We start from the raw sequence: 15,198 nt of genomic DNA on the forward strand, positions 1-15,198 counted from the left end.
CCTTTCCTTCTATCTCCAAACTACACATGGGGCGACCTGTTAGCTCCAAAGATAAGTAGGCCATATCGACTCCAGAGGATCCAAAGCCCTTATCTCCTCTGACCTTATTTTGGGCGGGGAAACGGTCATGCAAGGATGAGAGAACTACCAGCTGGGCTATTCTGTCCCCAGGGGCAATGGAGACAATGCCAAAAGGTGAGTGACACATAACCCTAATTGTACCCTGATAGTCTGGGTCAATGATCCCGGGGAGGACCAATAAGCCCCTCATGGTGCTGGATGATCGGCCTAAAACCAGCCCAGCCGAGCCTACAGGAAGAGGTCCTGACATGTCAGTAGGAACCGCTTGTATACCCATACGAGGGGTTAAAACCAGTCCGGCGGTGGCGCAGAGGTCCAGCCCCGCGGAGCCTGTCGTGGCTCGTCGGGTGCTCTCGGCGGCTGAAGGATCCCCTCCTGAAACGCCCCATATATTTTCGGGCCCTGAGGGCGTGGGCCCCTCTGCGTGTTTTTTGACTCCGGGACATATGGGTTATTTATAGGTTGTCCATTAATGTCTTTTGTGGATCTACACTCATTGGCCCAATGTTTCCCCTTCTTGCATCTTGGGCATGTCCCTGGCTGCTTGGTATTTGGTCCCTTTGCCCTGAAGCCTTCCTTGTTAGGACAGTTTCTCTTTACGTGTCCCGGCTGTCCGCAAATGAAGCAGCCATCATGTCTCCCGTGCTTAGTAGCCGCTATCATAGCTCTGGCCAGTCCTTCATTGGTGAGTGGTCCTCCTATCTCTCTGCAGGCCTTTAGCCACGCATCTAAACCTTTTCTTTTCCATGGTGTGATTGCTTGCTGGCAATCCTTAGTGCATTGCTCATAAACAAGCTGTTGCACTAGAGGCATGGCCTCCTGAGCGTCTCCAAAAATTTTTCCAGCTACCTCTATCATTCTAGCCACAAAATCTGAAAAAGGCTCATTCGGTCCTTGGATTATCTTAGTCAGGTTTCCTGATACCTCTCCCCGTTTAGGTGTCATCCTCCATGCTCTTTTAAATATTTCTACGATCTGCTGATAAACAGGCACCGGGAAGGCCGTCTGGTTATCAGCCCACTGTCCCTGCCCCAGTAGCATATCAGCAGTCCAGGGTGCTGTGTTTGGTGTACGAGCATTCACTCGCGCCTGATTATGCGCGGCTTCTGTAACCACTGCTCTATAGTCTAGATACTGTCCTGTGTTTAGGCACGCTCGAGCTATCTCCCACCAATCATTTGGTGTCAGGGCTGCGGTGGTGATCCTATCCAGTAAAATTAACGTATACTGTGCATTGGGCCCCCAAGTACGGGCGGCCTCTACTAAGTCCTTCAACTGTTTGTAGGGTATGGGCTCATGATATCTTTGCTGGTTTTGGTTTTCAAAGACAGGGAACGCAACAGCGTCCAGCGGGGTGAACTCGGCAAGGCATCTGAGCGTTTTTCGAGAGAGCCTATGGGCCCCTCCGTTCTGCTTGCCTGGATAAGGCGGAGGCGGAGCTCTTGCCGGAGGCGGCAGTCCGTATCGCTCCTCCTCATATCTAGCCGCCTCTTCCTCTAACTCCTCCTCCTCGTCCTCCGTTAGTGAGTCATCTCCCGAGTTCCTCTCTTGCTTTACACTGAGAGCGGCGAATTCCTCATAGAACTCATCTAAACTCGGGTAGATGGGTGCACTGGGAGCGGTTGCCTGATGTTTTTTGTGCTTACTTTTATCATCTGTTTCCTTTTGTTTTTCACTTCCTCTTTTATATCCCTTTTCTGACTTCTTCATTTGTTTTTTGTTTCCCCCTTCCTTTATACTACTTGATTCCGAAAGGCTGTCCTGATGTTCCGCTAAAGCACGCCTGCCCTTTTTCAGATGCTCTACGTGTTTTCCATCCCGTAAGCACGCATGTGCCTGTATGGGGCTCACGAAGTCTGGATATTTGCACTCACGTATCCAAAAGCAAAAAAGCAAGGCTACAACTGCAAGGACAATTATAGCTATAGCAGCTACCCAAGGCTCAAGTGTCCAAAATAACATACCGGGGAATACTTACCGGCGCCGACCACTTCGCATGTAGAGTTCTGAATCCTTTCTAGGCTCCCCGCGGTGTCCGCCGAACTATCCCGGGTTTCGGCTCCAGCTGTGGTCCGCCAACGCTCGCCCGCGAGGAAGGAAGACCACCGACACAGGATTCTTCTCTATCACGCTTTATTGAAGTGCACTTGGTTGAGGTTTGTAGGGTGATGGAAGCAGGAAGCGCCTGGGTAGAGCCAGGGCTGCACATATATACAGGCTAGCTGGGGCGTGTCTCATTCTGGGGTACGTGGCTCACTATGGTAGGTCAGCCTTGTTGCTGGGCAGAATAAGCTTAAGGCCACGCGTCCAACCACTTGTTTACGAGGCTCTCCGGCGCCATCTTGTAATGGCGGCAACGGGTTGCCACAGTTGTGCAGCTTAAAAGTAGAGAGAGGCTTAAAAACACTTGCCAAAAGAGATACACAAAACAGAGAATCCCAAAGACTTGTATCTGTTAAAGGTACTAAGCATTTAATTATTTTTTTTTTTTTTTAACAAAATTACCCCAGACCCAGATAACCTCACTGGAAAATTCTTCCAATAATCAAGACAGAAAATAATAACCATAATATACAAATTCCCTCAGAAGATGTAGAAAGGAAAAACACTCCCAGCTAATCTTATGAAGCCGTAAAAACCCAAATACCGTAACGTGACAAAGAATATTACCAGGAAGGAAAACTATAGACCAGTATCTCTCATGAACGAGTTATTAGCAAACCAAATTCAGCAAAGTATAAAGGATATACCAAGTAGGGTTAGTTCAACAGCAACACTCAATGTTAACTCATCATGCTCAAGAGGTTTTATTCTAGAAATGCAAGACATTCAACATTAAAGATTCAACTAACTTGGTTCACTGTCTTAGCACACTAGAGAAGAAAAGAAGTTATCATTTTGGTAGTAAAATAAAAAGCATTTAATGAATCGTCCCAACAAGTTCAGAAACAAGGCAACGGTGTTCAAGCTCACCACTTCTAGTCAACATTGTTCAAACGACCATTAGAAACTATAGGTGAATTTAGGATATAAGGTCAAAATTCAGAATCAAGTGTGTTTTTATATGCTGGCAGCAAACAATTAGAAAATAGAATTTTAAAGTTTCCATTTACAATAGCATCAAAAAAAAAAAACCCAAAACATAAACAATATGTTTTTTTAACATATAGAACTTCCATGCTGTATAGTGTTAACAATTCTGAGACAAAGTCAAGAAGACTCAAGTAAAGGGAGAGATGTAGAATGTTCTAGATTAGAAAATGCAACATAAATAAGATATCTATTCTCCCCAAATATATCTATATTCTACGTAACACTTTCAAACTTCCAGCAGTCTTCACTGTAGGAATTGATTGGCTAATTAGAAAATTTTTATTTAAAAAGGCAGAGGACCTAGCATAGCCAGGGTACTGGGAAGGAACAACGTTGAAGAGCGGCTCTGCCTGATGTCAGGTCTCAGGAAGGCCTTCGGGAACCACAGAGCATGGTGCCAGACACACTAACAAGTACTTCAACAGACCCACACACCCTGGCATGGCTGGGTTTTGACAGAGGACTCACACAGTCTCATGCAGGGATTCGAGTCTTTTCAATACAGGGCTCCAGAATAAAGGGGTAGCCCTAACAAACAAAAGGAACCTGAGCCTGACCGCACAGCACACATGAAAATTAACTCAAGATGGATCACAGACCTAAATGCAACCATGAAAGCCATGAAGCTTCTAGAAGTCAGTACAGCAGAGTACCTTCACATCCTCCTGGTAGGCCACATACAAGAAGAAATAACCATTAAAAACTGATAGAAATCCTCAAAACTTAAACTTTCAGTTGAATAGTCAAACCATGTTTTGGGAGAAAACGCCTCCTCTATGTATGTGGCAATGAGTTGGTACTCAGAGTATTTGAAGAACACAACTTCTGCAATTTCGTAGAAACAAAGACCACAGTAAACACGGGCATTCGGTTGAACATCTACTTCAGTAAAGAGTACATGAATGGGTACCAAGCACGCCCGAATCCTGGTCTTGCTACTCGTTAAGGATGTGCGAATTCAAATCACAACCAGTCACCCCTCATGATGGCTAAAGTGAAAACGACTGACAGCACCAAACATTCGGAGGATGAGGAACCAAGGGAATTGGCAGGAATGTGAACTGATACAACCATTTTGGGAATGTCAGAACACAACTTATAAAAATAAATGGACAACTACCCTACGACCCAGGAGCCCACTCTGATGACCCAGGAGCCCACTCGGGTTATGCACCAGAGAACGACGACAGTGTGTACCCACCCAGGGACGCATCCACGAATGTTCATGGTGGCTTCACTCGTGACAACAAACAGTTAGAGGGAGCCTTGGCGTCCACCAACAGGAGAATGGATGGACAAAGAAATATGTGAGGGCCAGAAAGACTGCTGGGCAACAGGAGGACTGAAGCACGAACACACACAACCACCCAGACAGATCTCAAAGACTTGATCTCGAATGAGAGCAGCCAAACATAAAAATGACATGCTATTTGACGCTATTTAAGTAAAACCATAGAACAAATTAAACCATCCTATATAGAGGGAGAAAATCCAAACATGATACGGGGGAGCAGTATGAGGTGGCATTGACTGGAAGGGGCAGGAAAGAGTTCTCTGAGGCGGTGAGAGAATCCTGTCTCTCGATCCAGGTTCACATTTCACACGTGCATTGTCAGAAATAACTAGATGGTGCACTCAAAAGCTGTACATTTAGTTCAAAACAAAAGGAGACGTAAGTATTCAACTCTACCTAGTAACATAGACACTGAGATATTTAAGAATCCAGTGTACTGCTGTCAACTTCCTTCGGAATACGTCAAAATTTGTAATAAACTGATAGACGAGATAGAGAGGTGATACACCAAACACAGAAAACTAATCAGGCAGTGAGTGTTCATTGTACAATTCTTTCCATTTTTTATGTTTGAAAATATTTACAATAAAATGTTAGGAATATAAACAAAAATCGCTCACATTAATAAAATAAAGAAAACTGTGTAATCCTGCCAATAGATGCAGAAAGATAAAACTCAATACTAGTTCCTATTTCAAACCCATAGCAAACTAGAACTAGAAAGCACGTCATTAATTAAAGAGCACCTTACGCACATGCACACATGCATGCGTACACCCCACAGCTGCTACATCAACCTTAATGGTGAAATATTGAACAGTTTCCCCCTGAGGTCAGGAACAGACAAGAATGTGCTCTCACCACTTCCATTAAACAATTGCTCTATGGGTCCTACCCAGAACAATAAGAGAAAGCACAGATTTAAATAAAGAAATGCATGCATAAATGTAAAGTTGGAAAGTAGCAAAATTGACATTGTTCACAAATGTTTATGTACATCAAAATTTACAAGTAGTCTACAAAATATTAGAATTAAATTTGTAAGGCCACGGATACAAGACCAATATACAAAATTCCATTAAAAGTATTCCTGTGTGCTACCAACAAAGTCACTGGAAGATGAAATTAAAACAATACCAATAGCATCAAAATACATGCCATATGTGCAAAACCTAGTCTTTAAAACGAGACACTGCTGAGGGGCATTAAAGATGACCTAAATACAGGGAATAGTTATGGATTGGAAAATGAAAAGAAAAGAGATGTCCACTTCTCTCTACATTTCTCTATGGATTGAATGGGATTTCCATCAAAGTCCAAAGAATTCTCTTGTAGAAACTGACAAACCGATTCTATAATTTATGTGGAAATGCAAAGGACCTGGAAAACCATGTCCATCTTAAAGAAAATGCACAAAGCTGGAGGTCTTAAGCTGTTTGATTTGGAAACTTACTACAAAGCTACCATAGTTAGCTGACTGTGGCACTGGCAGGAAGAGGGGTAAACAGTCCGGTAGAAGCCCAGAGAGAATGCGGGCATGAGAGCTGTTCATAATAGTCCCTGATTCTTCCATTAGTGTCTGTAGGCTCTGTAGTGATGCCACCTGTCTCTTTCCTGATGTTGGTCGTCCATGTCTTCACCCTGTTCCTTCCAGTCAGTCCTGGTCCTTGCTCTTTGATCATCTCAGGGGGATGACAGTCTGTTGACCTATAAAGTGACTAATAAATTGATTAAAATGAACAATCTCTTTTCTGGGCACCTGAAGATTCCAAGAGAAAACCCAGGGTCTTGAGTGGTGGGCACTCTTCTCAGTGGGCTCAGGATATGCTGTGTTCAGGTGTCCCGCAGGGGTCAAATAGGCAGTTAGATACGTGTCCAAGGACTCATTATCAAGATATGAGCCTGAGGGGGACTGTGGAGGACAGGGAGAGAAGCTGGGACCATGACGAGCTGGCTCCACCTGGTGACGGAGTAGAGGTGTCAGCCTCCCAGCGGGCTGAGAGCTGTAGCCGTGAGGGCAGCGTGAGGACCCGGCTCGGGTCGCTTGTGAAGCACGGGCTCCAGAGCTGGGACAGCACAGCTCAAAGGGGCGTGGGGCCGCCATCTCAGCTTACATCTCTTGACTTGGAGCCAGGAAGGGCTCAAGTTTCTCAGGGCCTGAAACTTATATATTTGGGGGCCCTCTTTAAGATGAAGCATTGAAAATTATGAATGGAACATGAGGGATGGCCTTAGAACGGGCCCTGCAAGTGGGGGGTCCTGAAGCTTGAACGGGACCTGCTGCCCAGTAGCTCCATCCACAGGGAGAGCCAGGCGGCCCCTCCCTCATCGCCACAGCGCACGTAAGCACTCACAGACATTTGGGGAGGGGGCCATACCTGGCCTCACCATGTTAGAGTGTGAGAAAGCTGGCCTCCCCGCCTCCACATTCATGGCAGAGCAACAGTCCTACGCCAGCGTCTGGGGACAGCGGCCGCTTCACGCAACCCCGAGAAGAACACAGATGCAAGGCTCCAACCTCTCCCGGGACATGCGACCCATCAAACCGACACTTCACTCACCCACCCTTCCCGTCCCGGGGTCCTCGGCCCGGTGCCGGAGGGCTTCTCTGCGGCTCGGTAGAAAGTGGTCAGAAGAAGGACACGTGGAAGGAAGCTCGCCCCCGGGAGCCGTAGGAGGGGCTGACTGGTCTTCCGCGGGTCCTTCAACTGACTGGTCTTCCGCGAGTCCTTCAACTGACTGGTCTTCCGTGGGTCCTTCAACTGACTGGTCTTCCGCGGGTCCTTCGATGCTTCACCCTGGAAGAGAGAAAGAGGGAAAGGAGGCTTCGTCCCGACGAGAGTTTCCTCCGTGTGAGACAGAAGGACACAGAACTCACAGAGGAAGAGCGCAGGGTCGGGGGAGCTGGCGCGCGTCCTTCACTGAGCCCGCGGGTCCCTGAGCTTCACTAGTCCTCCCCAAATGCAAAGACGCCACATGTGGCGTGGGGACGTGGGGTCTGCTCCCAGGCTTTCACGTCATCAGAATCAGCGGGTGGCCAGCGGTCCCCAGCAACCCCCGAGGTGAAGGCCCCGAGCCCTTGCAGAGCCGTGCTCTGCTGTCTGGGTGACACATCTACACGTGGCCTTGGACGTGCTCCCTCGGGGCAGGTCCGAGTGGCCGGCCCCACACTGTGAGCTGTGGGCATGTGGCAACAGATAGCAAGGGGCATTGGGGGACTTCCAGCATTTTCCAGGGCTGCCCTGGTCCCCCACGGAGTGACTAACTGAAGAGACGCTTCCACGTATGTGTGCCGGGCAAAATCACTGCCCCCAACAAAGTGTTGTGACTTAGGGGCTGCAAATGGGGCCCCGGCTGTCATCTGGAGAACCCGCAGGGACACAGGCCCCAGCCCCCGGCCCAGCTCTCGGGGTGACCCTGGGAAGTGGGACCACTAAAAGCTTCCTGCGCGGTGCCCAGCGGGTCGTCTGCGTCGGATCCGACTGCTCTCCTCTGAGGAACGCCCCCCCTCGGCCTGTGGCCGGGGTGATGAAGCAGAAGAGACGGGCGGTGGATTATTTATAAGACGCCAGCTTCACCTCAAGGCTAAGAGAATGCCATCGCACGAGGCGGGCTCCCCGGAGAGCAGGCCGGGTCTGGAAATGGCACACTGTTCCCGCGGCCCCCGCGGCACTCCGCGGCCCCCCGGCCCCCAGCCACGTGTATTGACCTGACCCGGTGCTTCAGGCCCAGGGGGAGGGTGGGGGGAAGAGAAGCCAGCAGGGCCATGGTTTCCACCCAGAGCTTAGAGTCTGGGGTCTGGCAGCTTACCCGTCCACTGAGGGTCCTTGTGCTGCCCCCCCCCACCCTAGCCCTGCCGCTCCCCTGCCCTGTCCTGGCAGCTGCCGGCCCTGCGTTCCAGCTGGGATGCTCAGGGCAGACGCCGGCCGTGATGGGCTGTAGAGACCCTCTTCCCACTGTGGGCTCACGGCCAGGGCACCCGCCCCACCAGCCGGAGTGCCGTGACAATGGCCTCTCGCACCCTTGGTGACCACGTCCCCAACAGCCCCCCTGCACCGCCCTGCCACCAGGCTGAGGACGCCCACAGAGCTCTCTCCCTGCAGACCCTGCTTCCTTAGGGAGGCTGCGCCCCTGGCCTCTTCCCACTCACCTTGCCAGTCCCTGGAGACCACGAGAGCTGCCACCCAAGGTCGTCCCAGCATGGCGGGCAGTCCCGGGACCTCACTGCTCACCACCTGCTGCCCCGGAGAGCTTTCCTGACCAGGGACTCTGCTGTCCCCCGTTTCCCTGCTGTACCATCGCCTGCTCCCACCTGAGCGAGGGCTGAGCGTGCTGGCCGTCCGCAAACATGGGCTGTGCACAGCAACACCCCAGAATCGCACTGTGGAGGCTAACCACGCCTCCCCACAAACAGCACGTGGCCACGGAGACGTGGAGAGACACTGTGTGACAGTCGTGGCATCCAAGGTGGCGTGTGGGTCTCAACCCCTAACTTTCCTGGTGAGGAAAATAATTCACTTAATTGAATCGCTTATTTCTAGTTTTTCATGGAGGTTTGCGTGGACCCCACACCACACACCCATGCCTGTGCACACGCACACGCACACGCAAGGACGCAGAGGCTAACAGGTCCGCACGTTTGCTACGGTGTTCTGCTTCCTGAAGCCCACGTTCCTTCCTCCTAATCTCAGTCACTTGCACGCCGCGCATACGGAACACAGAATGTTTTAGGGCATGAAGGGTCCCGGCAAAGAGCCTGCTTCAGCAAAGCTTGTCGGCGCGGCCCTGGAAGCGTTCAGAATTCAGACGAGGCGTCCTAATTAAGTTGGACAGTTTCCCCTTCCCGTGGAACGCCCAGGGGTCCCCCTAAGGAAAGCCACGGCCCGGCCACCGTCCGCAAGCGAGCTGCCGCCACTGCTCTGCCCCTGCTCTACAGAGACTCGCAAAATCAACCGAAAACACCTTTGCACATGGTCCAAAAAAAGAGTAAAGAGTGAAGTAAAATATCAGGGCCGAGCGGGTCCGTCACTTTGCTGTAAATGTGAAGCCGTGTGAACGCGGCCAGTGGCACCGGGCCCGTCGGCCGCCTGTGCACCTGGGCGCCACGGGCTGCGCTAATCGCCCGCGGACGGAGCCTGCCCCTCCGGAGCCCCAGCTCTGCCCCTCGGTCCTCGTCAGGCTTGAAGAGACGATGCTAAATGGGCGAACGCCGGTCGGGCGCTGCTGGGGTCCCCTGCCACCGCCAGCCCCGAGCCGGCAGCCCAGATGCCGTGTCGGCTCTTTTCCTGGAGGTCACCCTGGAAGTTCATTCTCAGGTTCTCTGACCACTGGTGCCGGGGAGGAGGACAAAGTCTCTGTGTGCTGTGACGCTCTGTGAGAGCGTCCGTCTTCACCAAGTGCACGACACCCTCTGATAAACTTGGCTTCGATGTGAGTCAGGATCTAGACAACTGGGAAAATCTGAAACAAGGCAGGTCGTCTGTGATGCTGAGTGATCACAGAAGGCTCCGAGGTCAGGCCTGTGGCTCCTGCTGTCAGGAACAGGGGCCACGGGGAGCACGGAGGACGCTGAGAGATGCTCACGAGCTCTTCTTCGCTGGTGTTGCAGCGACCCTCTGTGTCGGCTCTGGGGTTCCTGCCTTGCTGTGCACTTGTCACCTCCCCAAGCGGCTTAATTTACTGCAATTTCCCCCAACATGTCCTTTGTGTCGACTGAGTTTATGAGAGACCCGTGGTGGCCCCTCGTCTGTTCCTGAGACTGACAGCTCATCCCCCGCCGTCTCCACCGCTTGTCCAGGACCTCCGTCGCCTCGGTTCACCTTGAACAACCTGCCCGCACTGCCGTGGGCTTTCCCCGGGCTCTGCGTTCTCGACGTCTCCCGGTGCCAGACGATTCCCTCCACCCACTGCCTTCGATTCCACTCTCCTTTCCTTCCGATCTGATTCTTCGGGCGGGAGCTTTACCTGACTTCACCCCTTCTTTTCCCTAATCCGGGGACCTAAGGCTACAAATTTCCATCTAAGCAGCGCTTTGTTGCAGACCATGAATGTCTCCTGATCGCGCTCACGAAATATTTTTAATTCCTCTTGTGGTCTCTTCATTGAGATAATGGTGACTTAGAAACACGTCACTTGACTTTCAGATCTTTGAAGATTTTCCGGCGCCTCCTTGTTGGAGTCTAACTCCCTTCGCTCGGGATCAGAGGCCACGCACGGCGCCGGCGCGATGCGTTCCGGCGCGTGGGCACCTGTTGCCAGGCGTCCGCCTACCCTACCCGGCACGCCGGGGTCTGCTGGGGGGGCGGGGCGCCCGGTGAGCGGCCGGTGGATCGCGCGCCTCCGACCACACCTGCCGCGGGCAGGTTAGTAAGACTTCGGCGACCGTGGGACGGAGGAAGGGCTTCGTCCCTGGCCCACTCGGAAGAGTGTCATCAGGAAGGGAGCACCCTGGCTCTGTTCGTGCGGCCTCGGGTGCGGCGGTCATGAGCACGTTTTCGCTTCTCTTCTTGGTTTCGGAGGCAGAGGTCGGGGTTTCATCCGTGGCGTGGAGCACCCGGAGCGTGGAGCACCTGGGGCTCGTCCCTCCCTGCCCTCCTTCTTGGCCCTCCCCCGCCCCCCTCCCCCGGCCCCCCCAGCAACCTTTGTCTGTTTCCCACGATTGAGAGTGGCTCGTGGTTCGTCTCCCTGTCTGGTTCCGTCTTGTTTTTACTTTTCCCTCCTTTCACATTGTACTTTAAATGTTTTACAATTTCCACAAAATTTCAATTTCCACAAAATCTCCCCATCGGTTAGACTCTACTGTCGCTCTCTCTCGGACGAGGAAACCGAGATTCGGGTGCGATGCTGACTTCCTCCGGGGCCGGGGCGGAGCAGGACTCTCAGCTGTTCCGAGGGTCCCCATGCTGTCCAGGGAGGGGCCGAAGACGAGACAGAGGCGCGGCCCGGCCGTCCCAGCACTGCCGAGGCCACGGGCCAGCCTGCCCGTCTGCCCGTCCCGATGTGCTTCTGTTCCCAGAGGGAGGCGGCAGGGACAAGCCGAGCGTCTGCCGCGGGCAGAGACGGTGTCCCTGGACCCAGGGGCGGCGAGCCGGGGCACACTGAGCTCCGCTCTCCCTCGCAGCTCCCCGCGCTCGGGCTGGGCTGCATCTACCGTTGACCTCAAATTCTCTCACTGAAGTGACAAAAAAATACATCTGAGAAAACTGAAATACTCTTTCTTATCTCATTGTCACAAGGGAAACAGTAAAACGTTTAGAATTCGAGGAATTCATACTAAACTTCTTTTTATGGCCCACTCGAATGTGAAATAAATGGAAATAGATTCACGAGATGCACCCGAACCTCAAACATTTCTCTGGAAAATAAAGCTCGAGATGTTGATCATGGCCGAGACCCACCCCCCCAGCGTGTGGGAGCATCACCCCCTCTTCGTGACAGGTTGCACACGCCGCCTCCTCCGCAGCTCTGACCCCAACCGCCCTCCACGGGGACCCTGTCCCTGCACACAGCCACGAGCTCGGTGACTGCTTGATGGAGCCACTCAGCCGGTCCCACGGCGGCGCTCGCCCGGACACCCCAGCGACCACCACTGTCCCACGGGGCCGTCAGCACCTGCAGGGTGAGTTCCTTCGCTTTGGAGGCGTTCTGAAGGGTTTCTCCAGTTACCCGCGTCCCTTGTGAAGAAAGCAGGTTAGAGACACAACGTAGCTGCTCCTGGGTGTGGAGTATGGGACAGGCCCGGGCTAGGAGCTCTGCCCGTGTCACCTTATGAAGTCCCCAAGCACCAAAAGAAGGAGGTGCGTTCAGGCTCAGAACTCCCTCCGTGTGATGCCATCCAGGTCAAAAGCGGCGAGGATTTTAACCCTGGTGAGCACGGCTCCTCGAGGACCCACTGCGTCCCAGCCTGTGGTCCTAGAAAGCATGATTGATGAAGGGGGTGAACTCGGGAAGACTGTGGTCTCTTGCCACTCAGTGGTCAGGATTCGCCACCGGGAGCAGCCCTCCAGCCCTGGGATGACTCTCACCCACCCGTGCAGCCACACTTCCCAGGGTCAGCGCTCACGCGGAAGACGAAGCCTGAAACATCACTGCAAACCCGGCGGGTCGTCTGTCCCTCGGGTGAGCGGGCAGCGAAGCAGCGGCTGGTCTGCGAGAGGCGCCGAGCCCGTCCCTTCTCAGCGGCTCGCGCAGGGAGCTCGAAGTCCGCTGTCGTGGGAGCGTTTGCACCACGGCCATCAGCAAAAACCTCCAACCAAGGCTCCTTTCTCAACCATTGCTGAATGGTCACAGACGTGGCACTGAGGAGACCAAGAAAACAGGCCTCCATGCTCCTCGCAGCCTGGAAAACACAGACAGACGAGCGGAGGGCGCGCATCCGAGAAAAGCTGACGAACGCAAGCATGAGAAGGGTGAGGCGCGGCCGCGCGGCGCGGGGACTCCCCGAGCGGCAGCACTGTGCCCTCCCCAGCAGGACACTCTCCGTGCCTCAGTGTTGGGACCGAAGCTTCTGCAACCGGGTCGCCCACACCGCTGACCAGAGGCATGCGGCGCTGGACCCTTGGCATAAGGCAGGCGGGTGTCGGGCACGGGCAGGAGCCGCCAGCCTCCCGCGCTGCGGCTCTGGGAGACGCTCCGCCGAGCGTCCGCCCCGCTTGCCCTTGGCTCCCGGAAGCAGCCGCTCCTTCCAGTCCGACCTGGGAAGCCCTGGAGCCTGTCTGGGTGGGAGCTCGTGCTTTTGGTGCCCGTGCCAAAGGCTGTGCCTGGTACTTCCGGCATGAAATCCAGAAAATCGTTCAGCTCTGGTCCGTGGCACGGCTGCGGGCGGCCGGCCGAGAAGAACCCAGAGCTTCCCGATCTTCTCGCCACGGCCACGCTTGGGCGATTCACTGACTGACACAACGACAGGACGCCTCGGTCTCTCCGCACCAAACACAGGCTCTCTCTTGGCCCCAGTACAAGGCTGCTGTGGAGCCAAATCCTGCCAAGGGGGCCCCAGAGTGACACAGGAGACCCCGCGACCCGCCCCATGCGTGTCCGCACGCTGGCCCCCCATTCCCGTCGGCTCCCCACCTCTCGGGGCCAGGGAGGCCCCCCCACCCCAGAAAACCTCCCTGTGACCGCCGGGGTCATTCCCCTGGTCCCGTTCCGTAGGCTTGAGTCCGAGTCTGTTTCCACTTGGAAGAGAATGTGCTTTGTTCTCCAACATTTGGGGCGGAGAGGTGTTGCGTCGGAGACACCCTCGGGCACGCGAGGGCTCCCCCAGAGGACGTCTCTTCCTCACACACAAATCACGGAAACCCCACCCCCCCGGCACTTGCCGGGTCTCAGGTAATTGTGCGACCGACGACACTGGGTTCGAAAGTAGGGAAAAGTGTGTCGTGGACAATTCAGCCACTGCCTCGTCCAGACCCCACCATCTCTAAGCCGATGGTCACCATGTCCGGGACCCGTCCCGTCACAGACGAGGTGCCCGACGTCAGGCGGGCCAGGGCGGGGGCAGCACCTGAGTGGGAGCCGCTCGCTTCTGGGAGAACAGGCGTGTCCGCATCTCTTTTCTTTCAGTAAAAGCGTTAAAAATGGACCACGGTGGCCCTCATTCCCATGGCCTGCTCCCCGTGACGTGCTCTGAGCCTGCGGCGGGCGCTCCTTCCTGTCGCCGCCACCAGAGATCAGACGGAGTCACGGAAGCGCCTGCCTTCTGGCCTGGTGGAGTGGCTCGGGACTGTGCCCTGACTCAAAGCCGTCTGTGTTTTGAGACCAACAGAAACAGAAGGAAGGTTTCCTGCGCTGCCCCCCGCCCAGGCCCCCAGGCCCTCAGCCCCCCCAAGCTCCCTCGGGGTGAAGGCAGACACCTGGGAAGCGGGGGGGAAGGGAGGGTGAGCCCCGTCTCCTCACCTCCCCGGGCTGAGGGGCTGCCGGCCAAAGCCTCCACAGGAGTCAGACCTTCAACTCAACCCTGAAGGCAGAGGCACAGAGCCGCATCCTACATGGACGGGAGGGGCGCACAGAGGCCACCACCAAGACAGCTCTGCGAGGTGGTGACTCATTTGTCTCAGGGCAAACCCGAAAGAAGAGAAGCACCCCCGGGCACCTCTGCCTCCCGATCACCGCTGCCCCGCGCGTATCTGCTCTTCTCCTGAGAAGGAAAGTCACCGCGACATTCCAGGAGCGCCGGGACTCACAAGGGGACCGGCAGAGCGACATCACGGGTGTGTGGCCGCACCCAGGCAGCCTTTTCCTCTTCCACAAACTCTTCCCCAAGTGCCCACGCATGTTTCACAGAAGGCTATGTCAGAAATGATTAACATTTTAACGAGCTGTATTCCAGATTGGATCGTGCAGCCCCAAAAGGGAAAACAAAACAAAATAAAGCAAACATTATGAGAAAACCGGCCAAGTCAGAACACGCAGGAGTTCGGGGAGCAGCAGCGCGGCAAGGCGGGCTCCTTCCTTGTGACAAAGGGACCAGGGTGTGTGACAAGGGGCCGACCGAGGGGGGCGTGGGACCTCTCCGCAGGTACTTTCCGAAGCTTTCCCGAACATCTAAAGTATTCCAAAATAAAAATTTACTTTTTAAAAAAGTCAACCCACAAGTAAATGGAATTACTTTATTATTTCAGAAAATGATCCCAGTGTCAACACGGGACTTTCCCTCAGGACACAGATGTAGGAAGTCTACTGGCTTCTCTCAGCTTTGTGTGAATTCCCTTAAATTTCACACAATTAATTAC

General features: G+C 53.9%; 1 long non-coding RNA gene across 2 annotated transcripts in view; it reads right to left on the reverse strand.

Moving 5' to 3' along the window:
- Positions 1–2,532: 2,532 nt before the first annotated feature.
- The window catches only part of LOC309861558, a 68,836-nt gene continuing 56,170 nt past the window's right edge, over positions 2,533–15,198 (reverse strand). The window contains exons 2-3 of one of the 2 annotated variants that reach the window (XR_014310017.1): positions 7,030–7,185; positions 2,533–6,625 (exon numbers count right to left, since the gene is read on the reverse strand). This is a non-coding gene — a long non-coding RNA (uncharacterized lncRNA). The remainder of the gene's footprint in view (positions 6,626–7,029; positions 7,186–15,198) is intronic. The other variant, XR_014310018.1, reaches the window with a different exon arrangement.

The sequence above is a fragment of the Mustela nivalis genome (assembly GCF_964662115.1).
Source record: "Mustela nivalis genome assembly, chromosome: 3".
NCBI lineage: Eukaryota > Metazoa > Chordata > Mammalia > Carnivora > Mustelidae > Mustela > Mustela nivalis.